The sequence below is a fragment of the Chrysemys picta genome, chromosome 3 (genome assembly GCF_011386835.1).
Source record: "Chrysemys picta bellii isolate R12L10 chromosome 3, ASM1138683v2, whole genome shotgun sequence".
Taxonomy (NCBI): Eukaryota; Metazoa; Chordata; order Testudines; family Emydidae; genus Chrysemys; species Chrysemys picta.
In genome coordinates this window covers 72,404,177-72,429,913 of record NC_088793.1, presented here as the reverse complement: position 1 = coordinate 72,429,913, position 25,737 = coordinate 72,404,177, and the positions used below count along the sequence as shown (strand labels likewise).

The 25,737-nt window shown below is 40.3% G+C and overlaps 1 long non-coding RNA gene across 1 annotated transcript in view; it reads left to right on the top strand.

Annotated features, from left to right (window-relative positions):
• The window catches only part of LOC135982036 (uncharacterized), a 45,582-nt gene extending 20,254 nt beyond the window's left edge, over positions 1 to 25,328 (top strand). Inside the window, exons 2-3 of the long non-coding RNA XR_010599235.1 lie at positions 21,541 to 21,607; positions 22,837 to 25,328. This is a non-coding gene — a long non-coding RNA (uncharacterized LOC135982036). The remainder of the gene's footprint in view (positions 1 to 21,540; positions 21,608 to 22,836) is intronic.
• The last annotated feature ends 409 nt before the right edge of the window (positions 25,329 to 25,737 follow it).

Below are 25,737 nucleotides of genomic sequence, written 5' to 3'. Positions count from 1 at the left end.
CATCCTCAGATTAAAAGTTCTCTTCAATATCTAGAGTGCATATGCTTACACCTCCCTTTATTTTTTTGCTAACTCCACTCCTTCTCTCAGCATTGTTCTCTTTTGGAAAGCTAAATCTTAAATAAGAGTGGGCCACTTACATGAGAAAATGCATTCACCTGCATTGAAAACACGATTAATTGTTCAGAGACCAATGCAGAAAACTAAGTTCAGTTTCTTCCTTGAAAATAACAAATGGATCCTATGGGGGCTGGCAGATGGCTTATTATTATTTGGGTCTAATAGCTGTTATAAATGTATGAAAAAAATGCCATTCTCTAGCCACCACATTGCTCCCTTATTAAGCAAAGACAATTATATAGCAAAACTGCTAAATGACCACCAGGGTTTACAGAGCTGGGCATATCCCCAAGTACTGTGTGTGAATTTGTTTTTGATTTGTCTTTTGCATTTAATATACTTTATTATTTCTTTATTGTACTTCTAATAATTGGTCAGAATATTTTGGAAACAATTTTTTGGTTATTTAAATTATGGCACAGGGACTCCTAGTGTTAGAGTTTTAGGCCGAAAGGGAAAACAAATTCATCTAGTCTGACTTCCTGTATCACAGGCCACTACCATTACCCACATATTAAACCCAACAACTTTTATCTTTTAATCATGAAGTACAAAAGGACAAGGAAGACTGACTATTTAAAGGCAGATTTATAAACAGTTTTTGCTTCATTTACTAATAGAAAAATTTGTTTCACTCTGATACAGGTGAAGATAAGTACTAAGTGCTGCTACAGTATTTAACCTAGATTTGGATTTTGCTGTTGCCTCCGTATTCAAGTTGTTAAGATAGTATACTAGTACTATTTAGGGTTGCCAACCCACCTGGTTTCGCTGGGAGTCTCCCAGAATCAGGCTTTATCTCCCAGAGGCTACTGAAGCCAAACCAGGAGATTTTAGGCACTAAAATTCCAACAGCACACTGGGGCTAAGGCAGAATCCCTGCCTGCCCTGGCTCTGTGCCACTCCTGGAAACATCCAGCACATCCCTGCCTCCCCCAGCAGGGGTCTCCATGCGCTGCCCGTGCCCCGAACGCTGACTTCACAGATCCCATTGGCAGGGAACTGTGGCCAATGGGAACTGCAAGGGCAGTGCCTGCAGACAGGCAGCACACAGAGCCCCTACCCCACCCCGGGGCCACAGGGATGTGCTGGCTGCTTCCGGGAGCTATGTGCAGAGGGGACAGCATGCAGAGCCCCCTGCCACGCTTACCGCAGGCGGCTTCTGGGTGGCAGTGCAGCAGGGCTAAGGCAGGCTCCAGGAGCAGTGCAGGGCCAGGGCAGGTAGGGAGCCTGCCTTAGCCCCGCTGCACCACCAACCGGAATCCACCTGAGGTAAGTGTCGTCTGGCCTGAGCCCACACTACTCCCCCTCCTGCACCCCAACCCCTGCCCCAACCCGGAGCCCCCTCCCAGAGCCTGCACCCAACCTCTTCCCTCAGCCCCCTCCAGCACCCAAACTCCCTCCCCGAGCTTGCACCCCGCACCCCCTTCTGCACCCAAATCCCCTTGCCCCAGGCTCAGCCCAGAGCCCCCTCCAACACTCTGAACCCCTCAGCCCCAGCCAAGCCCACACTCCCTCCCGCATCCTAACCCCCTGCCCCAGCCCGGTGAAAGTGAGTGAAGGTGGGGGAGAGCGAGTCATGGGGGATGGAGTGGGGTGGGGCCTTGGGGAAGGGGTGGGGCCGGGATGTTTGGGTATGTGTGATTAGACAATTGGCAACCCTAACTATTATAATATCATGCCTTTCATTCAAAAGGATCCTTAAGTACTTAACTTTTGGATCAATAATGCTATGGCTCTACAGTGCACCAGCCACACTACCCCAGTATGTGGAGGTGGTAAAACATTCCCTCTGCCAAGTGCCCGGACAGCTCTACTGTCTGCTGTAAGGTGTCGGGATAAGACAAGGCCCTGCCTTCTTCCTGCCACCCTTTAGAGCAGTGGTGGACTACCTGTGGCCCACACCGCTTCCCACAGCTCCCATTGGCCGGGAACGGTGAACCGTGGCCACTAGGAGCTGTGCGCAGCTATTCCTGCAGACGGTCAATGTAAACAAACTGTCTCGCGGCCTGCCAGTGGATTACCCAGCAGATTACCCTGATGGGCCGCGTGCTGCAGATTGCCTATCATTGCTATAGGATCTTACTCCATGTATGGGATCTTATTCCACCTAAAGCCATTGCACAGAATTGAGCCACGAGCTAGCCCAAGTGTCACAGGTTTGTTCATGGCAGAGCACGCCTTTCAGGAGCTACCTGGAGAGCACAAGTATGCAGATCCAATTGCCTCCACCCCAGCAGGCACTGTGGGGTCCCAGTCTAGCAGGGCCTGCATTTTACCCTACATCTGACGCCCTCTGACTGCCTCATTCTCTCTTAGGGTCCCAGGTCAAAGAAATAAAACAGTCCATAGTTAACAAACAAAACATAAAGGAAAAGAAGGCAAACCTGCAGGCAGCTTCAGTCAGGATTTTGGCCTCTCTTGCTTCAGAGAGCGTTGGAAGTATCATAATCCACTCCAGATTGTTCACTGGATCACAGGGAAAAATCAGTCTTTACTCTATCCCTTTGTTAGCTCAGAGGATCCATGTTCTCCTTTCTGGAAGAGCAGCGGGCAGGGGAAGGAGGATCAACAGCCAGCCTGTTCCCTTCCCAGGGTTGCTCCCCCTATGTAGGAGTTCCCTCATTTTAACTCTTCCTCCAGACCTGGCATGATTTACAGGTGCAGAGGGGTGGGGCAGAAAGGGGTCCGGGTTTATATAGCCCATCATGCCAAACTTTGGTGTTTTTAAAATATTTAATTTGCTTATTTGTTAATTTAGTATTGTTGTTTTGTTCTTTGTCTTGGGATGGTTTTTTCTGACTCATGAAAGTATGAGCATTGCAAAGCTAGACTTTTTAATCCACTATGTAAAAAAAATGTATTGAGAAAATATTTAAAATGCACACTACATAACAGACTACCTTTTAATATACTGCAAGCAAACATACCAACCATGGCAAATGAGGATTAATTTAGCAAAATTATATGAATTCATTTGAAAAACAAGCTAAAATTCTATACTGAATGTCTGCTGAGTTAAAGATTCTGAGGTTCAGTAGAACACCGGAGGACATTACTTCCATTTACTTACTTGTAGCATCATTATAATGGCACACCCATAATGTGCAGGGTGAAGCAAGCATATTAAAGATAGATTTCATAATTATATCTGGTGTACTTGACTAATTAGCAAAATGGATAGACTAAATCTGTATTTCATTAGGGAGAGATGTGTTAGTTTCTTCCAGTGCTGTTACCTGTCTGATATATTAAATTGTGGTGGGTTATTTCTAGCACAATGTGTTGATTCACATGGGTAAGTCAGGCAATGTAACAAAATATGTTGTTAATGAAATAATGCAGGGCCATTTTGACCCATAAATGCCAGCTGCATTACAAGGTCTGTAAAGTAAAGAAAAACACAATATTACAACCAGAAATAGGTGAACCACAAACTATTGTTGATTTACAGAACTAATAATAATTTCACCTCCCTTTCCTTTCAAAATCATTAAGGGTTTAATTCCGAAACAAACCCAAAGATTTCTAATAGCCACTGTTGTGTGCCAGTGACACCAGAACCTTCTGTAAGCTAAGCTGGCTCATGTGGGTGGCCTGTATGTATTGTGTATATACACACATACTTTTTTTTTAACTGAAAATTTTCTCTTGATACCTCTTCATGCTCCTTTTTTATAGTAGCCCCTACACTTGTTTTTCATTCTGCCCTTTCTCTACTCCATTCATGATTCTGTCGTGTCACTGGATTTTTTTTTTGTCTGCTCCCTCTAGTACTTTTGCTTTCCCAGTCTCTCCTGATGTAGAATCCAAAGCCAATCTAGCTTGAGTTCAAACTGAATTTTCAAACCTGCAATAGGTTAAAATGAGAAAAAATGAATTTGTCTGTCTTTAACTACAATCTAAGATGGAGAGTGAAATCCTGGTCCCACTGAAGGCAAGGGGAGTTTTGCCGACTCAGTGGTGTCAGGATTTCACACTGTATGCTTGCTGTCTGCAGTGGTGGCATATAAATGACTTATGTCCACTAACCAGAGATTACCCCTAACTTCTTATTGGATAACTCATTTTCAGTTACTTCAACTTTGAAATGAGCACACACACACACACACATAAATCTCTTCAGAGAGCTGTGCTCTTGAGTTAAGCACGCACCCCAGGTCTGCATGATGCATTACCCCTAATGTTAACTGCAATAAGTGAAATGATCTAATTATGAAAACTGAAGTAAATAACTATGAATGCATTCTGTATATACAAAAGAATATGATATAAGATTTCTGAATGAACCATTGGTTTCAAGATATACTAATGATCCAATATAAATGGATGTACCCATTTATTTCCAGTTCTTTAGAGACTGCTTCATATTTGCAGTAGACAATATTAATAGAGTCTGCATGTTTAACTATGAATAGGCAATGCTATGCGATACCTTTCAGCAGCCCAGAACAGTTTAATATTATCAAGGTTACAGCTGTACTCTTTCATAAATAATTCATTTAAAATGCCTTTTTAATTAAAAAATAGGTCATTTGATTAATATTCCAGAATCTTGTGAGTAAGCATTAAATCTTGCTTCATTAATATATTCTCTAGGATCTGCAGTGCGTAATACCTCTGCCTTTTCTAGTGATGCATATTTGTTCTTAGCTAAGGTGTGCCTTACAGTTTTTGTCACACGATTCACAGTTGTATCTCTGAATAGCAGCCCCATAGATTTAGGAACAATGTGACTTTTGGCACAGTGTGAAGACAGTCTATCCAGTGCTTGGCAACTTAATAATTTTCCAGCCTAAACAAATAGACTCAATAGCTAGAAAATTAACAATATTTTCTTCATTTTAAAAGGCTCTAAAAATACACCCCATACAGCATAAAATGATCTGGAAAAAGAGGTAAACAGTGAGGTGGCAAAATTTGCAGATGATACAAAACTACTCAAGATATTAACGTCCAAAGCAGACTGCGATGAGCTACAAAGGAATCTCACAAAACCGAGGGACTGGGCAACAAAATGGCAGATGAAATTCAATGTTGATAAATGCAAAGTAATACACATTGGATAACATAATCCCAACTATCCATATAAAATGATGGGGTCTAAATTAGCTGTTTCCACTCAAGAAAGAGATCTTGGAGTCATTGTGGATAGTTCTCTGAAAACATCCACACAATGTGCAGCGGCAGTCAGGGCTGGCCTTACCATGAGGCGAACTGAGGCGGCCGCCTCAGGTGCCAGACTGGGTGGGGGGGAGCGCGCCAGTAGGACCCAGAATTGAGACCTTTCAAAGTTTTGGCCCAAGCGAAGGGGTATGGGGGCCTCATTTGAGCTCCCTACCTCAGGTGCCAAAATGTTGTGGGCCGGCCCTGGCGGCAGTCAAAAAAGCTAACAGAATGTTGGGTGAATACCATCTGGTCCTAGTGACTTATTACTGTTTACTTTATCAGTTTGTTCCAAAACCTCCTCTACTGACACCCTCAATCTGGGACAGGTCCTCAGATTTGTCACCTAAAAAGAATGGCTCAGGTGTGGAAATTTCCCTCACATACTCCGCAGTGAAGACCAATGCAGAGAATTCTTTTAGCTTCTCCACAACAGCCTTGTCTTCTTTGAGTGTTTTTTTAGCACCAGTGGCCCCACAGATTGTTTGACAGGTTTCTTGCTTCTGATGTATTTAAAAAAAAATTGCTGTTAGTTTTTGTGTCTTTTACTAGTTGCTCTTCGAATTATTTTTTTGACGTGCGTAATTGTACTTGACTTGCCAGACTTTATGCTCTTTTCTATTTTCTTCAGTAGGCATTTACACACATCAGATATTATCAGTTTTATATGATGATTTTTAGAAGCTATTGAAATAACTGTTAAGACTTCTAGATAACAATCAGCTCAACTCAAAATGATAAAACAGAGAGCATGTGTAGTTGTGCCACCCATGAAAAGCCCTTAGGTTCTGCTACCCTTTTTTCTCCTGAGGAGACAGGGATAGTAATTTAGGAGGGTGCAATTCTTTTTCTCTCTTTCCTTGCATCAGCTCATCTCTGATGACCAGCATACTGCGGGAAGGGGGAGGAGGGTGAAGCCAAAACTCCATGTATTGCTTGCCCATGTCCATCCACTTCCAGGTAATTTGCTCACTGGGTAAGAGTATTAGCAGTATTCTTCCTCCTGAAATCTGATTTGTGATCCATGCAGGCCACAGAACCTTACATGCTCATGTTCCCCTGTGGGCTCAGAGGCAGGGTCACAGCTGAGCCCTTAGTAGGGTATTTATTATGTTCTTCAACCTATGTTCTTATACCATCTTCCTCAGCACAGCCTATGAACACTCAAGCAATTGCATAGAAATGCTACATTCAGTATTGCCAATCCCAGGCATTCAAAAACCATGTGTTATTTTTTCTTGTTTGCCTCCCTGCTTTTGAACTTTTAGGATGCTTAGGATGCGGATTTTCAAGCTTATCTCAACTATGAGGGGTAGAAATTTACTTTTTTAAATAGAAGCTGATATTCTAATATATTAAAAATACCTAGAATCTAGTGGTTTAGGAAAAACACCAATGGCATGAAACTTGTGATAAAATTGCAAGAGTTGGCACCACTTTTCTGTTTTTTACTAACTTTTTTTGTTATCAAATATAACAGTCCACAGTTTCCAAGCAAACTCCTTTCATTTTCTCAAAGAAAGACCTGTAATAGTGTATCTTTTTATAGAGGCTAAATAATAGATTCACTCACACAAAGACTTTAAAAGAACTGATTATGTGATTTCAAATCCATGCTTTGAGTATTTGACCTAGGGTGGTTGAAAATTTTCCATTGAAACTTATGAAATTGGTTTTGACTAAATGAATGTTTTTTCAAGTAGTGTGTGTTTTCTTCAAAATGTTTTGGTCTTTCATTAAAAACTGAACATCTAAAACCTCAAAAAAAAATTCCAGCAGTTTTTGCCCCAAAACTTTTGTATTTAATTTTTTCCTCACAAAAAGTTGAAATTTTCAACTGAAAATGTCCCATGGGGAAAAAAATGGATTTAATTTCTGCTGAAAGTTTCAGTGGAGAAATAAAAGATTCTCTAACCTGCTTTGTGGAAAAAAAAATCTGATTATCAATCATCCACCATAAACTGTGTCATTGTATGCATTTGTTGGTACTATTTACAATGCAGTAGCTGTCCAAACCAGAACTTCTGGAGTGAAGCATATTTGAAATGAAGTATAAGCAGTGGTAAAAGTACTGTACTGGTTGTCAGTTTACCAGAGTTCTATTCCCTGATCTACCACAATTCATGTGTGAAATTAGGCAAGTCACTTATGTCCTGATTCTGCAGAGGCATATTACTATGCGGAGTGTTGCTACTTCAATGTGTAGGTCTCAGTGAGCATGATCTGGGCCTAAAACTGTCTGTGTCTTAATCTCCTCACTGATGCAAAAGGCATAATAAATATTCTCTTGCCTCAGACAGGTGTTGAGCTAAATTTGCTAATGTTTGTAAAGCAACTTGGGAGTCTCACTAAAGATTGTCAATAAAGTAATTTAGGCAGCTGGTGTGCCGAGACCTCTGCTTATTATGCTGACCAATATAGTCTCATTTTTAACTTGTGCTCCCCCTCTTGGTCCGTTGTGTCCAGATGTTGTCTCTTACTTGGATTGAAATCTCTTTGTTGTATGTTTGAATAGTGCCTAATAAAATGGGGGATTGGCCCATCATCATTACTTATTATTTGTATTATCCCAGCACCTAGGAGTCTTAGTCATAGACCGGGATCCCATTGTGCTAGGAACTACTCAAACAAAGAACAAAAAGATGGTCCCAGCTCCCTGCCCCCCTTCCCCCAAAGAGCTTACAGTCTAAATAAAAAACAGAGACATCAGATGGATATAGTCAGATAGGGGAGAACACAAAAGCAAAGAGACAATTTTGGTCAACATAACAGGCAGTGGTCTCAGCACACCAACTGCCTAACTGTTGTCAGGTTTTTGTAGACATCATGGCAAAGGAGATGTTAAGGAGGGAGAACAATGAAGATGGTAAATGTTCCCAGGGAGTTCCTTCCAAGCATGAGGGATGTCTTGGAAGTCCTCTCGCACTGACAATGAAGGTGCATGTTTGAAAATTTAACAAGTGGGTGATGGTGGCTGGCTTCAGAGGCTCATTGGAGGCAGAAGTCAAACTCTCAATAGTGAATGAGAGATGATGGGCAGGGTGGGGCTAGAGCATGAAGGGGTGAAATATTGGAACGGCCTTCCGAGGGAAACGGTGGGGGCGAGGGACCTGTCTGGTTTTAAGATTAAGTTAGATAAGTTTATGGAGGGAATGGTTTAATGGTAAAACATAGTAGTCAAGAAAACCAAGCAATGGTAGGTAAATAGCATAATGGCTAACAGGGGTCAGGATGGAGACTCTTGCCTATATGCTCGGGGTCTTACTGATCGCCATATTTGGGGTCGGGAAGGAATTTTCCTCCAGGGCAGATTGGCTGAGCCTCTGGAGGTTTTTCGCCTTCCTCCGCAGCATGGGGCAGGGATCTCTAGCAGGAGGGTCTCTGCCGATTGAAGTCACTAGTAACAGGATTGGGGACTTCAGCAGCAGAGTCCAGGGAAGGGGTAGGGACGGTTTTATGGCCTGCAGCATGCAGGGGGTCAGACCAGATGATCATAATGGTCCCTTCTGACCTTAAAGTCTATGAGTCTATGAGCCTTGAAAATGGTGACAAATAGCTTAAGTTTGATGCAAAAGACTAGGGGGACCTAGTGGAAGGATGCAATAAGAGGGATGACATGGTCCAAATGATGGGCTAGGAATAGGATCTTTGCAGCAGTATTCTGAATGGATACAAACGGGGCAAGATTGCATTTGTTAAGGCCAGAGAGAAGGATGTTGTAGTAATTGAGACACAAGACGATGAGACCTTGGAAAAGAGTTTTACATGTCTGGTTTAATAGGAAAGCCTTTTGTATAGAGATGTTCTACAGAAGGAATCAACACAATTTAGATTTAGCCTGGATTTGAGGAGTCAGAGTCAAAGATATTTCCCAAATTATGGGCCAGATTGATGGCCAGGATAGTGGTATTGTCCACAGTGATGAAAGAAAGTAATGCGGAGGGTTTTGGGGGAAGATTAGTAACTCTGTATTAGCCATGTTGAGCTTGAGCTGATGGCTAGACATCCACAAGGAAATGTCAGAGAGACAGGTCAAGATTTTAGTTTAGACAAAAGGAGACAGGTCTGGAGTAGGGAGGTAGATATGTGAGTCATCAGCATAGAGATGGTAGTTGCATTTGTGTTTGTGAATTAGATTACCCAGAGACATGTGCTCTTGTTGCTCCAGCTTCCTGGGAACTGGTGGGATTGCCTGCCCTGGCCAAGAGAGGTGGGGCTGGAAATTCCTTTCAGAGGTGCCATATGTGCCCCACTAGTATCATCAGGCGCAAATCGTTTATGTCCCATAGTTGACACCCTCCTTCCAGATGATGTTGTGGTATCCTCTCGCACTAACAATACCTCTCCGGGGAAGTAACTGCAGTTATTAGGAAGAAACAGGTAATAGCTATGGGGGATTTTATCATTAGAAACATAGATAGCTTTATTTGCAATGACTGGCAGAACTGCATGGTGACTTGCTTGCCTGGTGCGAAGGTTGTGGATTTCTGAAGACATCTACATAGACTTGTGGGGAGCACCTGGTGGTCGTGGTACATGTAGGTACCAATGACATAGGGAAGGATAGGAGAGAGGTCCTGGAGGCCAAATTTAGGCTTCAAGGTATGAGACTGAAGTCCAGGTCACCTCCATGGTAGCATTCTCTGAAATGCTTCTCGTTCTATGCACAGGGCCAGTTAGACAGGCAGAACTGCAGGGTCTCAATGCGTGGATGAGATGATGGTGTAGGGAGGAGAGGTTTAGATTTAGATTTATTAGCAACTGGGGAAACCTTTGTAAAAGGGGGAGCATATACAGGAAGGATGGGCTCCATGTAAAACAAAATGGAACCAGATTGCTGGCACTTAAAATTTAAAAAGGTCGTATAGCAGTTTTTAAACTAAGAGTCCCATTCATTACATCATGTAATAGCAGACAGCTAAAAAGTGACAAGTTTTTAAAGTGCTTATATACAAATGTTAGAAGTCTAAATAATAAGATGGGTGAACTAGAGTGCCCCGTATTAAATAAGGATATTGATATAAGAGGCATCACAGAAACTTGGTAGAATGAGGATAGTCAATGGGACACAGTAATACCAGGGTACAAAATCTATTGGCAGGACGAAACAGGTTGTGCTGGTAGGGGAGTGACGCTATATGTGAAAGAAAGTGTCAAATCAAATGAAGTAAAAATCTTAAGTGAACCAAACTGTATCATAGAATATCTATGGATAGTAATTCCATGCTCTAATAATAAGAATATAGCAGTAGGAATATATTAACGACCACCCACCCAGGATTGTGATAGTGATTGTGAAATGCTGAGGGAGATTAGAGAGGCTATTAAAATAAAATCTCAATAATAATTGGGGATTTCAACGATCCCCATATTGACTGGGTACATGTCACCTCAGGACAGGATATAGAGATAAAGTTTCCTGACACCTTAAATGACTGCTGCTTGGAGCAGCTAGTCCTGGAACCCACAAGAGGAGAGGAAATTCTTGATTTAATCCTAAATGGAGCACAGGATCTGGTCCAAGAGGTGAATATAGATGACTGCTTGGTAATAGTGACCACAATAAAATTAAATTTAACATCCCTGTGGCAGGGAAAACACCACAGCAGCCCAACACTGTTGCATTTAATTTCTGAAAGGGGGATGACACAAAAATGAGGAGGTTAGTTAAACAGAAATTAAAGGGTACAGTGCCAAAAGTGAAATCCCTGCAAGCTGCATGGAAACGTTTTAAAGACACCATAATAGAGGCTCAACTTAAATGTATGCCCCAAATTAAAAAACATAGTAAGAGAAACAAAAAAGTGCCAACATGGCTAAACAATGAAGTAAAAGAAGCAGTGAGAGACAAAGAGGCATCCTTTAAAAAGTGGAAGTTAAATCCTAATGTGGAAAATAGAAAGGAGCATGAACTCTGGCAAATGAAGTGTAAAAATATAATTAAGAAGGCCAAAAAAGAATTTTAAGAACAGCTAGCCAAAGACTCAAAAAAAAAAATAGCAAAAAAATGTTTAAGTACCTCAGAATCAAGAAGTCTGGTAAACAACCAGTGGGGCCACTGGATGATCAAGATGCTAAAGGAGCACTCAAGGATGGCAATTGCGGAGGAACTAAATTAATTCTTTGCATCGGTCTTCAAGGCTGAGGATGTGAGAGAGATTCCCAAACCTGAGCCATTCTTTTAAGGTGACAAATCTGGGGAACTGTCTCAGATTGAGGTGTCATTAGAGGAGATTTTGGAACAAATTGTTAAACTAAACAGTAATAAGTCACCAGGACCAGATGGTATTCACCCAAGAGTTCTGAAGGAACTCAAATGTGAAATTGCAAAACTATTAATGTGGTATCTAAAATATCATTTAAATCAGCTTCTGTACGAGATGACTGGAGGATAGCTAAGGTGACACCAATTTTTAAAAAAAGGCTCCAGAGGTGATCCCAGCAATTATAGGCCAATAAGCCTAACTTCAGTCCAGGACAAATTTGTTGAAACAGAATTATCAGACACATAGATGAACATGATTTGTTAGGGAAGAGACAACATGATTTTTGTAAAGGGAAATCATGCCTCACCAATCTATGAGAATTCTTTGAGGGGGTCAACAATCATGTGGACAAGTGTGATCCAGTGGATATAGTGTACTTAGATTTTCAGGAAGTATTTGACTAGGTTCCTCACCAAAGGCTTTAAAGCAATGTAAGCTATCATGGGATAAGAGGGAAGATCCTCTCATGGATCAGTAACTGTTTAAAAGATAGGAAACAAAGGGTAGGAATAAATGGTCAGTTTTCAGAATGGAGAGAGGTAAATAGTGGTGAGCCCCAGGAGTCTGTATTGGGACCAATCCTATTCAACATATTCATAAATGATCTTTAAAAAAGGGATAAATGGTGAGGTGGCAAAATGTGCAGATGATACAAAACTACTCAAGATAGTTAAGTCCCAGGCAGACTGTGAAGAGCTACAAAAGAATCTCTCAAAACTGTGTGTCTGGGCAAAATGGCAGATGAAATTCAATGTTGATAAATGCAAAGCACTGCACATTGGAAAACATAATGCCAACTATACATACAAAATGATGGTCTAAATTAGCTGAAAGAGATCTTGGAGTCATTGTGGATAGTTCTCTGAAATCATCGACTCAATGTGCAGCAGCAGTCAAAAAAGCTAACAATGTTAGGAATCATTAAGAAAAGGGATAGATAATAAGAGAGGAAATATATTGCCTCTCTATAAACCCATGGTAGGCCTACATCTTGAATACTATGTGCAGATGTGTTCTCCTCATCTCAAAAAAAGATTTATTGCAATTGGAAAAGCTTCAGAAAAGGCAACTGAAATGATTAGGGGTAGGGAACGCCTGCCATATGAGGAGAGATTAATAAAACTGGGACTTATCTAATGGGGGATATGATAGAGGTCTATAAAACCATGACTGGTGTGGAGAAAGTAAATAAGGAAGTGTTATTTACTCCTTCTTATAACACAATAACTAGGGTTCACTAAATGAAATAGGCATCAGGTTTAAAACAAACAAAAGGAAGTATTTTTTTCACACAACACACAGTCAATCTGTGAAAATCCTTGCCAGAGGATGTTGTGAAAGCCAAGACTATAACATGGTTCAAAAAAGAACTAGATAAGTTCATGGAGGATAGGTCTAACAATGGCTATTAGCGAGGATGGGCAGGGATGGTGTCCCTAGCCTCTGTTTGCTAGAAGCTGGGAATGGGTGACAGGGAATGAATCATTTAATGATTAGCTGCTCTGTTCATTCCCTCTGGGGCACCTGTCATTGGCCACTGTCAGAAGACAGGATACTGGGCTCGATGGACCTCTGACCCACTACTGCCATTCTTATTTTCTGATTCTTGCAACTTTTCTAGGCAGGCTTCAAGGACCCACCTCCACTGCTCCTTTCCTGGGGAGAGGTGTGGTAGGACCACGAGGCCTCCTGTGGGGGACCTCCAAGGGCCTGATACACTCCGTGACAGAAGGTAGCACTGAATCTGATAAGCAAAGGCAATTCAAGAATAGAAACACTGGGCTTAGGTGACAATTAAGCTGAGACAAACAAAATATTATCTCACCAAGGAGTGTAAGGAGAGATCAAAAAGTAAAACTATGTGTGTATTGTCAACAAATAATCTCTAAGGCCAATGGCAGTTTTTAATCACCTACATATGTTGCATTTAATTTTAGATATACGGGAGGAAATCATTCATGAGAAATTTTGGATAATGTGTATTTTAATGACCAATATTCCAATGACCGTTCACTGTTTTTCCCTTAGTTTACATTCCAATTTCATATTTTTAAATGAGTTTAACTTATTTTCAAAAAACTTGGTGTCATATATTATAATTCTAATTTTACTAGAACTGTTTTATTGAAAATAGAATATCCTAGGTTTTCCCCTCTCTAGCATATTATTCCAAATAGATATGGTAATTTTTTCAGTCCATTCAATATTGTCTTCATTGAAGTACTGTTTATTGAAAACGTAGTATTAAAGCAAATGCACTATATCAAATCAACATTCATAACAAATATAGATACATTATTATAACATAAAGTAGAAACATTATTTCCATGTTAGTCAATGCAAATATATGTTTGGAATTTTTAAAAGCTATTAAACAATGAGTTTCTGTGCATCCACTGAATGATGGCTATTTCATCACTCTCCAAAAAAACAGGAAACTTTGTTTAATTTCTAATTTCTGCCCTCAAGTTTAGGTATACAAGCTAGCTGAATTCAATTTGTTATAGTATTTATATGCACATATATGTGTACTCACAAGGCCCAATTCTGCTGCATATTCATTTGCTACTTACCACTTGAAATCAGCAGAAAAACTCATGGACTAAGAAACTTTTCACCATGAGTTGAGGGCTAAGGCTCTTCAAGATTTGGAATCTCACAAAATGTATTGGCAGGACCCCAACTTAAGCCGTATTTTTGTGTGTGTGTGTGCTTTATCCCAGCCCAAATAAATAAATAAGATGACTTATTCCTGCCCATTTCCTGGAAGGAAAAAAAACACACCTTAACTCTTGTCCACTGTGATTACACATCAGCATCAGAGGCAGATTAATATTTATTGGGCCATGGGCACAAAGAACATTTTGGTCCCTACACACACACACACACACACACACACACACACACACACACACACACACACCAGGCGGACACACCCCCTGCTCCTCCCCTTCCCCCAAGGTCATGCCCCCTCTGGCCTGACCAGAAGCCAGGCCATGGTAAGAGCTACCTAGGGATACTGGGCTGCTGTGGGGTGCCCTGGACCCTCCAGATGCCCTGGGGGGCAGGGACACAGGCTGGGGGCTGCTCTTGGTCACCCTGCCCAGGTGGAGGGCAAAGGGCTCTCCATATCTGCCTGGGCTCCCTGGGGGGCTCTTATCATAGCCTAGGGCAGTGGTCCCCAAACTGTGGGGTGCACCAGCATGGGAGGCATGGAGGAACGCTTGGGGGGGATGCGGCAGGGCCCAGGACAGCCTACCCAGGGGGTGGGAAGGGAGCACCATCCAGACCTGTTGTGGTCCCCAGCTTCTCTATGGCCCTGCTGCAGCCTTGTCGCCAGCCCCAGCCGTAGCTCTGCTCCTGACCATGGCTCCATTCCTGGACATGGCCCTAGCCACACCTCTAGCCCCTCTCCTCACTGCAGCCCCCAGCCTCACCACAGCTCCCACTCCCTTCTCTGGCCCCAGCTCCCAAGGGGGGTGAGAACTCGGTGGTGGGAGGTGCAACCAAAAAAGTTTGGGAACCCCGGTCTAGAGTAACCATATGTCTTAAGAATATAAGAATGGCCATACTAGGTCAGACCAAAGGTCCACTGAGCTCAGTATCCTGTCTTCCAACAGTGGCCAATGTCAGGTGCCCCAGAGGGAATGAACAGAACAGGTAATCATTTAGGTGATCCATCCCCTGTCGGCCATTCCCAGCTTCTGGCAAACAGAGTCTAGGGACAAAATCCCTGCCCATCCTGGCTAATAGGCATTGATAGACCTATCCTCTATGAACTTATCTAGTTCTCTTTTGAATCATGTTATAGTCTTGGTCTTCACAACATTCTCTGGCAAGAAGTTTCACAGATTGACTGTGCGTTGTGTAAAAAAAAAAAACATCTCTTTGTTTGTTTTAAACCTGCTGCCTATTTGTTTAATTTAGTGACCCCTAGTTTTTGTGTTATGAGCAGGAGTAAGTAACACTTCCTTATTTATTTTCTCCATACCAATCATGATTTTATAGATCTCTCTCTATCCCACCTTAGTCATCTCTTTTCCAAGCCAAAAAGTCCCAATCTTATTAATCTCTCCTCATATGGCAGCCATTCCATGCCCCTAATCATTTTTGTTGCCCTTTTCCGAAGCTTTTCCAATTCCAATATACCGTTTTTGAGATCGGTAGACCACATCTGCACTCGGTATTCAAGACGTGGACGTACCATGGATTTCTAGAGAGGCAACATGATATTTTCTGTCTTATTATCTATCCCTTTCTTAATGATTCCTAACATTTTGTTAGGTTTTTTGTCTGCCGCTGCACATTGAGTGGATGTTTTCAGAAAACTATCCACAATGACTCCAAGATCTCTTTCTTGAGTGGTAACAGCTAATTTAGATCCCATCATTTTGTATGTATGTTTGTGATTGTTTTCCAAGGTCATTACTTTGCTTTTATCAACACTGAATTTCAGAGGAGGGCGGGGGGAATACACTCTCCCTATCGCAGCTCCATCTTCTGGCCTGGGGGAGGGGCTGAGGGAGAAAAGGAGGAGCAGGGCCAAGAGGCAGGGGGGAGAGGAGGAGCAGGGGGCAGGGCCAGGGTGCCGGCGCTCCTGCAGGGGCCCCCAATTTGGCCAGGGGCCCTGGGCATGGGCCCTATCAGCCAATATGGTAATCCGCCACTGATCAGCGTGTGCTAATGTGAACAACACTGTCTCTAATTTAAGAAAAAAATAGAGTACTCATGTATCCTTGAACATTCCTCTTTTCAGGATCTCCCACTCTGTCCCTATTGCTTTTAAAGAAAGCAGGGTCTTGTCCTTCCTTTGGTAAATCCCAGCAGATTGGTGACCCAAAGGAAATTTTGAGCTGGTGAAAAACGACAACCAGCTAAGGGCCCAATCCTGTGCCCATTGGACTCAATGCAATGCAAGTCCTATTGACTTCAGTGGGAATTGGATTGGACCTTAAATGAGCACATATACACTACCAGAACCATTCCCATATCTGTTGGGGGCATGGCAGAAGATTTTGCTATAGGAATAATTTTCCTAGCATAGCTCTCTTCCTGCTCTGCTCCCTACTCTCATTATTGACGTGGGGAAGAAATGAAGCATGCACCTATCAGTCAGCATTTCTGAGCAGGGTGGTTAACTTTCATAAATAATGTGGGTTAGGTCCCAAACACTGGATAATATGACATGTATTACTGTGAGTATTGCACGAGTGATAAATATTAACAGCTATAGCAATACACATAGGGAACACCATATACACTGGGCCAAATTTTTATTTCAATATTGTAAGTATAACCAAGAGAAAAATGTTACCCAGTAAATCACATGAAGTGTATCATATGTAAATCAGCATAGGTCCATGGAAGTCAATGGAGTTATGCTGGTTTATAAAAGCTGAGAGTATGTGCTATCAGTTTGGGTTTGTGTTCTGGAAATTTTGGTGGTAGTAAGGTTCTGTCCATATTTATACTATGCAAATAGAGATGGGTTTGGCTGAAATATATGGGAATGAAGGTTAGTAGAGGTAGTCGTGAATGAGTTTTCCATCCCATAAAAATTTTTGAGATACAGAAAAGCTCTTCCTTTCCAAAATGGGATGAAAAGTAGAAATCTCAACATTTTTAACAAACCAAAATCTGAAGAAAATTCATCAGTCTAGATATTTTGAATTGATAACTTTGATATGTTCCATTTTGATTTTAACCAGTTTATTTATTTATTTAAACTGTAATTAGCTTAAATTTTGAAATGAAAACTTGTTTTGAATTTGAAAACTGGAATTTTTCATTTCAAAAATGTAGACAAGAAATATTTTGATAACTTTACCATGTTTTCTTTCAAAAAGTTTTCAAGTTGAAAATCTGACATAACTGACCCTTTCCATGATGAATCAACAAAAAACGTTTCCCAAACGGCTTTAATGGTTAGTGTTGGTTTACTGTGTAAGAGATTGTAGACTGTGTGAAGTGTGTATATTTTTCAGTAAATTTAGTGTAGTGCACTGAAAAGCTTTCAAGGAACAGATTTTAAAAAATAAGTTATAGTTTAGCTAATAATAAAAGCTTACATCAAAATGAAATTTGTTTTCAAAACAGATTTTTTCTTTTCTCACTTTAGAATGTTTTTAAAACTTCTAATCTAAATGCAGCCATTTGTGTCTGCATCCTCACACTTGAGGGTTCCATGTACTAACATGATGACATTGTTCTGCTTGTGCATTATTCTGGAAGCTTATGTGGACTGTTTTACATTCACTCAATAAAAGACTGGTATCTGAGTTCAATGGCTGTTTTGAATTCTGAGATGTGAAGAATGTATTTTTTGTTATTTAATGGATTGTCAAGACTCATAAAAGTGCATTCAAAGTTTACATGTTTCATAGGTTTATTTCTTCTTGTATTGTGTAGTCACACCATACAATGCCCCCTCCACCTCTCCCAGCAAATCATCTGACATGAATCAATTCCTTCCAATCTTTCTCCAAGCCCAGAAAACCAGCTTCAACCTTTCCTTAAAACCACTCTTACCTAAATACCCTCACAACAAACTGACCATGACTTCAAGTATTTCCTCTACCAGCCCCTCAGCAAACCAACTCAGCCACTCGCTAAAAACACCCAGTTCAGACAAATATGCCCTTGCTTTTCACTCCAGATGTAGCCTCTAAGATAGGAACTGTATAGTCCTTCTACCTGTGAGGACTGAGATGGGGAATGGGTTGGCAGTCTCTTTGCCCCTACAGTAAATGCAATCTTGGTGGATGGAATTATTCTCTAATTTGTCTTTAAATGCTAACCTGAGGCCAGGTTCATCACTGTGTTACTCCAGTGACTTCATGGAGTTACAGTGGTGTAAAACTGAAGCAATGCAATGTTGATTCAAGCCCATGCTAACTTCCACCCGCAGAGTGACTTAAATGAGCAGAATGATCGTACCACATGTTTAAGCGCGGGGTCTGAGGGGGAGCACGGGCAGCTATCCGGCTTGCCTCAGGAAAGGGAATAGTAGTTTATCGGCAGGGGGAGGGAGAGGTTCAGAGGATGCTGCAAAAGAGGGAGTGAGTCAGTTTGGCTATGCTGACTCATCCCCAGGGACCAGAAGTGCTAGGGAGTTAAAGAGCAAGACTAGTGGGAGAAGTCACTTTTCCCCAGACCAGGCAAAGCAGCAAACCCCCTCCCTCCCCATTGGAGGTGGCAAAATACCAGGTTTGGTGAGGACCTGCTGTGGGCATTGTGCTAGCTGCTCCTTTCTAGGTGGGCTGGGAAGGAATTTTTCCCTCACCTCCCAGATTGAATAAGATGGAGTGTGTGGGGGGGAGATATATCAGTGGTTTCAGGGAGGGCTTTGTTATGGTGAGTAGGGAAGGGTGTTAGGGTATGATGTCACAACTCATTATGTAAGAGTGAGGCGAATGTCCAGTGCCAGTGCTCCATAAGGAAGGGACACAGTGACTGGATAAAGGGCTTGGTAAAGGACTTAAAAAGGAGGTGTCTGTTAAAGGAGCGGAATGGGGCCAGAGTTCAGGGTTCCTATGACGTGTACAGCAAGAAGCCAAACGCTGTTTCTTATTGCCCACCTTAACCATCGTTCGAGGATGGGATAAGGTCCAAGCAATGGGTTGGCGTGGGGACCTGGGTGGAAAAATAGAGGGGCTGTCAGAAGCCCCGTGATGGATACTGAATGAACATGGAGTTACCTGCACTGTACACTTTTATCTGCCAGGTAGTGTCAGACATCTAGTAATAAAGTTGTGTCCTGATTAAAACCACATCAAATGTCTCCTGTCCTTTTTTTGGTATAGCCAAACAAAGGATGTTGGCTTAACATGTCATGCAGAGGACATCACCTCTAAGGCCCCAATCCTGCCAAAAATGTAGTCACCTGCTTAACTGTATGGAAATAGCTCTATTGATTTCAATGAAACTACTTACTTTGCATAAAGTTAAGCACATGCAAAAATCATTGTAGGGTCAGGGCCTAACAATGCAAAATCTGCCATTAGTGTTGCACTCTATTATCAGCACTGTGTATGAGCCCAAGGTTTGATGTAGGGCTTCAGCCCAGAGGTTCTGAGGTGAAAATGCTACCGGCACAGGCACATTCACTATATAAACCGCTAAAGAAAGAATGGTCAATTTATTGTGCTGGCTTATGGAAATGTCTTAGTTTAACTATTATTCTTGAAAGATTAGACTGTACATATGGAATCCCAAAAATACTGACAAATGCCTCTACATTTAAAACACATCATCTCACCCAATATTAACATGGAAAGGTGAAACACTACTTATATCCCTCTACATACTTATCTTATATTTGTGAAATAAATATGTTTTAGTAGCAAGGTGTTGCAGAAACCTGCTGCCATTGAGAACCATTTGTCCTATAATTCTCTCAGTCTTTGGCTTTTATTAGTTTGTACATATGAAAAATTAGCTCTCAGTGATATGTGTATATATGTGTTCTGAATGCAGACTGCAGCCACCCATGCTTCGAAGTTGCTCACCTGTGACTGGCATTGAATATGAAATCCAGTGGAAATATAAGAGGAATTAAATCTCTTTTTTTATTTAGCAAAAATATCAGCATCCAAATGTACAGTAACAGTAGAAACATTAAGTAACTGAATAGATCTCTTTAATGTTTTCTGGACTGCATTTAGGTAATGCTTTGAGGTTTATTTTCCCCTTGTAACTGCAATTAGTGTTAATGAGAGCGATGTAGAGGCATTAAGAGGAAAACCCTGTTCTGGTGATGGAGAGTTCTTTGTACACTGCTGTATACATATCAATGACTTTTAGTATCTTTAGAAGAGGCACTGAGAGAACACCAATGTCAACTTCTCCGAGATAGGACAGGCACACTGCTGCTATTGATAAATGACAAAAATGATTGAAATTAATTGGATTTCTTTGGCTCTTCTAGTTTTTTTCCTCTCAATCTTTTGTGCATATTAAAGACAAATGAACTTTTAAAGTTTGCTTATTGATTTAAGTTAGTGATAATGAAGTCAAGTGCAGAATTGGAACTTACTGATTTTTTTCATTACTTCAAAGTAGTATTGATTTCCATTAAATCTTACTGATAATGAATGAATGATTGTAAATTGCTCTGTGGCTTAGAACTTCAACATCATTTGCATGGCACACATGTTCAAGTGGATAATTTCCATGGGAAGTGTTAACTAGTTTCTTACCAATAACATTCTGTATATAAAACAAAATAAAAGTCCTTTGTTGTAGTCTAGTACAGGTGATGGGGAGAAGGTATTGGGCTACTATTTCAGTAACACATAACACTGAGCATTAAAAACCCCAGGGTAATTTTTGCAACAATAGAGGTATTAACCCTGCTGTGCCAGCCAAATTCCAATTAATTCTGATTACCTAAATTCCCAGGAACTTTCAATTGGATACAGTATTATTCTCTCCTTCTTTTCCTAAACTATTCCCTTAGTGTTTCTGTGTGTTAGAGAATTATTGAATTGATTCCTGTATGTCATCTGTTAAATGCCTCAAAATCCTTAGGGATGAAATATACCATCAGGCCCATTTTCAAGAGATCTCAGCTCCCATTTAAGAACCTAAATAAGGGCCAGATTTTTCAAAGTGCTCATCACCCAGCCATGCTGAACTGGCCCTGCATACAAATATTCATTTTTTTATTATTAAGAAAACTAAAATAGTTATTTTTTAAACTGAAGAAAATGTGTTTAACACTTTATGGCTTTTAACGAATCAGACATACAGAAGCCACTAATTTATCGAACAATATCTTACAAACATATTTCATATTATACAATGAAGGAAATCAACTCTTGTACTCAGTTTAGGATGTCAAAGAAACATGTAGTTTATCCAAAATGCTCATCAGCAAGTCTTAAGATGTCACATTCTTATTAAAGTATGTAACAGGATGTAAAACTTGTTGGCCTCTTCCAAACCCTAAGAATATTTATTTATTTTACATACTCCAACCATGACCTAGTGGATAAAGCATTGAACTGGGCTTTAGGAGACCAGGATTCTGCCCTTGGCCTGCTGGGGATCTTTTGGTAAGTCACTTCCTCTCTCTGTACCTCATTATCTCCATCTGTAAACTGGTGAAAATGATGCTGACCTGGATTGTAAAGTGTTTTGAGATCTGCTTATGAAAAGTGCTATACTAGAGCTAGATAATAATAATTAATTATTACTACACTTAAAGGGATAATTTATGCCTTTAGACAGAGCCCTGAGGTGGTGTGTAAACTGCATCTCCCATGATTAGATCCGGGAGGCATTGTGATTCAGATACGCCCCCTCTGAGACACAATTCCTTTCCTAGTTCCCCTTTGGGTTGGAGAAAGAGTAATTTTCAGCTAGCCTATACCAGCAATCAATTACCACCCGCTCTCCCCTGGCTCACCTGTGCTGTATGGCCGTTCCCCTATCTGCCCACTCCCTGACCATTTCCCCAGGTCGTGGGCTTGGGGAAAGGGTGAACAAATACCACCTAACTACTTCTGCCCTAGCCTAGAATGGGTTTGCCAGGTTAGCTATACTAGTGGAGACACACTTTAGACAAGCAAGAGTTCTTTTGCTGATATGGGGTATACCAGTTTCCCAAATGGAATAAGCTGTACTGGCAAAAAAAAAAAAAAAAACCTTCTTGCTGGTATAACTGCATTTACACTACAGCTTTTTCCAGCACAGCTATTTTGCTTAGAAGAGTGATTTCCCCCCCTCTCTCCCATGCTCCTAATCAACACAGCTAAACCAGCAAAACTTTCACATGTAGACTGGGCCCCCAGAGTCTACCCTCCCTTGCTCCCCAGCATGGCTATGTAATCTAGTATAGCCTGAAATCTTCTTTTAACTCTATAAATATTTTATATGGAAGACTTATTTTCAGAGACTCCAACTTATTCAAAATAACATTATCTCTTACCAGAGAATTGCACATTATTTTGAAATTTCTCACATCTTTCATTAATTGTTCTGGGGTTTTAGGATAATTATTCTGTAATTGGTTTGCTGATCATTCACATTTTGCATTTGTTAAAGGAGCCCATCAATTTTTGGATTCATTTTTTATTTGAATTTTAAAAAGACTTGCACTACAAAGAAAGAAGGTAATTTCTTTAGTTTGTGCAGTAGCTAACGTTGTCCTATCAAAGACAACTGTGGGGAAGAGGGATTAACCCCAGGAATCAAACCCTTAATTGACATCTTTCCCACCCAATTCAAGGTAGAGAAATTAATCCAGACACTTTTGCTAGCTGGGTGATTTTTTTCTTCCTAGGAGCCAGAGCTGGCAAAAATCCACCAGCAGCACCAGAGGAAAAGTCTCCACACAAATCAACACTGACTAAACAACCTGGAGGGAAAAAAAGGATTAATCCCTCAACATAGTAAATATAATAAGAGCTTAAGCATCAGCTACAAACTTCCTGCTGGTCCATTTAAGAAAAATACACAAAATCTTAAGAGAAACAAATAAGAAGAGGAAAATAATATTTCTCACAATAAGATGATCTCTGAAATTCTTATATCTTATAAGAACAGGCTCAAGTACTGTCCTGAATTACAGACTGAGTGGGCAAAAAGAATCTTCTACAGGCAAAAAGCAACAAAAAACAAACACACAATAGAAAATGCTGAAAGTGACTAAGCTACTCCCAACAATAAGGTATGGAAAAACCCATCCAGTGATTTTAAGAATTCAGATGAACTCAAGCTAACCTAATCAAAACAGCTCTGTGAGCCCCAACTTGCAGGAAAGAAAGGGGGTGTACGGAAATCGGCTGCAATGCTGCCGTTATTCAAAACATATGTGGATTTTATTTTAACACCTTTTTAAAACAGTGCCCCTTTTAGGTGTCAAGCTTAATAAAACACTTGTTCTCCAAAACTCAGGATGAATTAGAGAGAGGAGGAGAAATAAAAGCCACACTTTTTATAGTTACATTTTTATTGAAATTTAAACACTCCAGTGAAAGAGATTTACATAAAAGAACCTGACCTACGTGATGTATAGTACATGATTGAAAATTGCTTCTTGGTTGTTCATGAAGTTTCAGCTTGACTGGCAGGTACAATGTAAAAACAATATATAAGCTCTGCTTTCATTTAAATTTGCACCCTCGCATGTCACATTGTATTATATATATTTTGTTTAATATTTTACAACAGCAATAATCACCTCCAAGAACATTAGTGCAGTATCCTTAAAGGACATAACCTAACTTGCTAAAAGAGACAGACTTTTGGTTTTCCTACTTAACCCTTAGCATGCTCATGCTCATGCTCAGGGCTTTGGGAAATTGAAAAAGTGCACTGAAATTAATTAAAGTACTCTTAGTGAATTCAGTGGGCTTCGGATCAGATCTTTGAAGGGGTTCCCCTGATTTTCAAAAACACCTATGGGAATTAAGTGTCCAACTCCCATTAACTTTCAATGAATTGGGCTTTCAAAGGCATTGTATACCTACACATCATGAGGAAGTTTAGGAAATCCGACAAAGACGTTTATTTCATCAGGAAAATCTTTTGGTCAAAAAATTTCAATCTGCTCTAATTTATAAGTATAATGAAAGCTATCTTCATCAGAAAGTTAAACTGAGCCATGTTTGATTAAATCTTCCACTAAACTGGCTATTTTTAAATTTCCCAAAATTATGTCTAATGATTTGTTTTGCTAACATCAGGGGGTAACTACAGTGGGGGTGCAGGACTATCGGGAACGTCTTACACAGTTGGATAAATGCAAAAGTTGGCATAGTGGGTAAACTGAAAGAAAGAAACGTCACAAATATGGTAGCAATGAATGAACTGTAGCAATAGGGCCTGTCCTAAACCACAGGAAAACATAAAGGGGCCTATTATTCAATTGGTATGCATATGAGCTTTGTGCATGAAAGTCCCTGTAGTTTTGATGGGATTTTCCTCATTTTTATTTGGCAAGGTGGAAGGAACCCAAAGAATCAGTTTTTTAAAGTGTCCTGTTACTAGTTTCAGTGTTCCTGACTTTGAGGACACTGAATTGGTACTTTGGAAGTAGACGCTGTCAGAAGGTGATGAATTAGTTCCCTCCATGGCTGGCAGTACTTGGAGTATCACCTACTACTGGAAAACAAAAAAGAATGACAAGAAAAGATGGAGAATGTGAGGTTAAGAGGGGAAAAAATAATATATAAGGAGAGGAAAATGAGAATGGAGGGGAAGAGGAATACAACTAAAGAAAGTGTCATGTCGGAGTAGAGACAAAAAGAAGATCAAATAAGAATAGGAAGAAGAGAAGCATAATTATAAATCATAGGCAAAATTTTCAAAAGTATGTAGGTGTCTTAAGAGCCTAAGTCCCATTTTCAAAAGTGAATTAGGCACTTTGGAACCCATGTTCTATTGACTTTCAGTGAGATCTAGACTCCTAGTTAGCTAAATCTCTTATGAAAATAGGACTTAGGCTTCTCAGTCACTTATATGACATTGAAAATTATAACTCAGAGGAAAAGTGTCAGATGTAAAATTAATAATTTTCAGAAAAATGATTCTAAAAATATGCAGGTTCTGTTTAGAAGTTTACTGGCCTGCCAGAAACTATGTATACTGTTGTGCACTCAGTTTGTCATCTTAGTACATAGAGCTGGTCAGAAACTAGATTTTCTGTTTCATGGGAAATCTGGCATTTTGATATGCACTTTCTTTTCCAATTTGAAACAAAATTTGCAAGTTTCCCTTGAAATAAAGATTCTTAAACTGTAAAATAAAAAACTTGACTCTTGATAATTTCAAAACAGGCTGCATTAAATATTTTTAAAATGCCATGTTATAAACAAATATATTAACATGAACTTTAATATTTAATATAATATGTATGTTTAAATGACATTAATCAAAATAAAGAAAAAATAAATGTTATTGGACAAAATGCTCTGACATTATTGAGATGAACAAGAAAGTCAAAACAATTAATTCAGATCTTTTTCATTCAAAAGTTAGTCAAAATTGACATTGTCCCAGAAAATGCTTCGATTTCAATGAAACAACGTTTTCTGGTGGAAAATTGTTGTTTAATTTTTTTTCAACCACCTCAATTAGTGCCCATCCATAAAAATGTGTTGTTTAAGGAAGGCAGTTGGGCAATTTAAACAAACATATATACAATGAATGCATTGTGTGTTTATTTGTTTAAAGGCAAGGT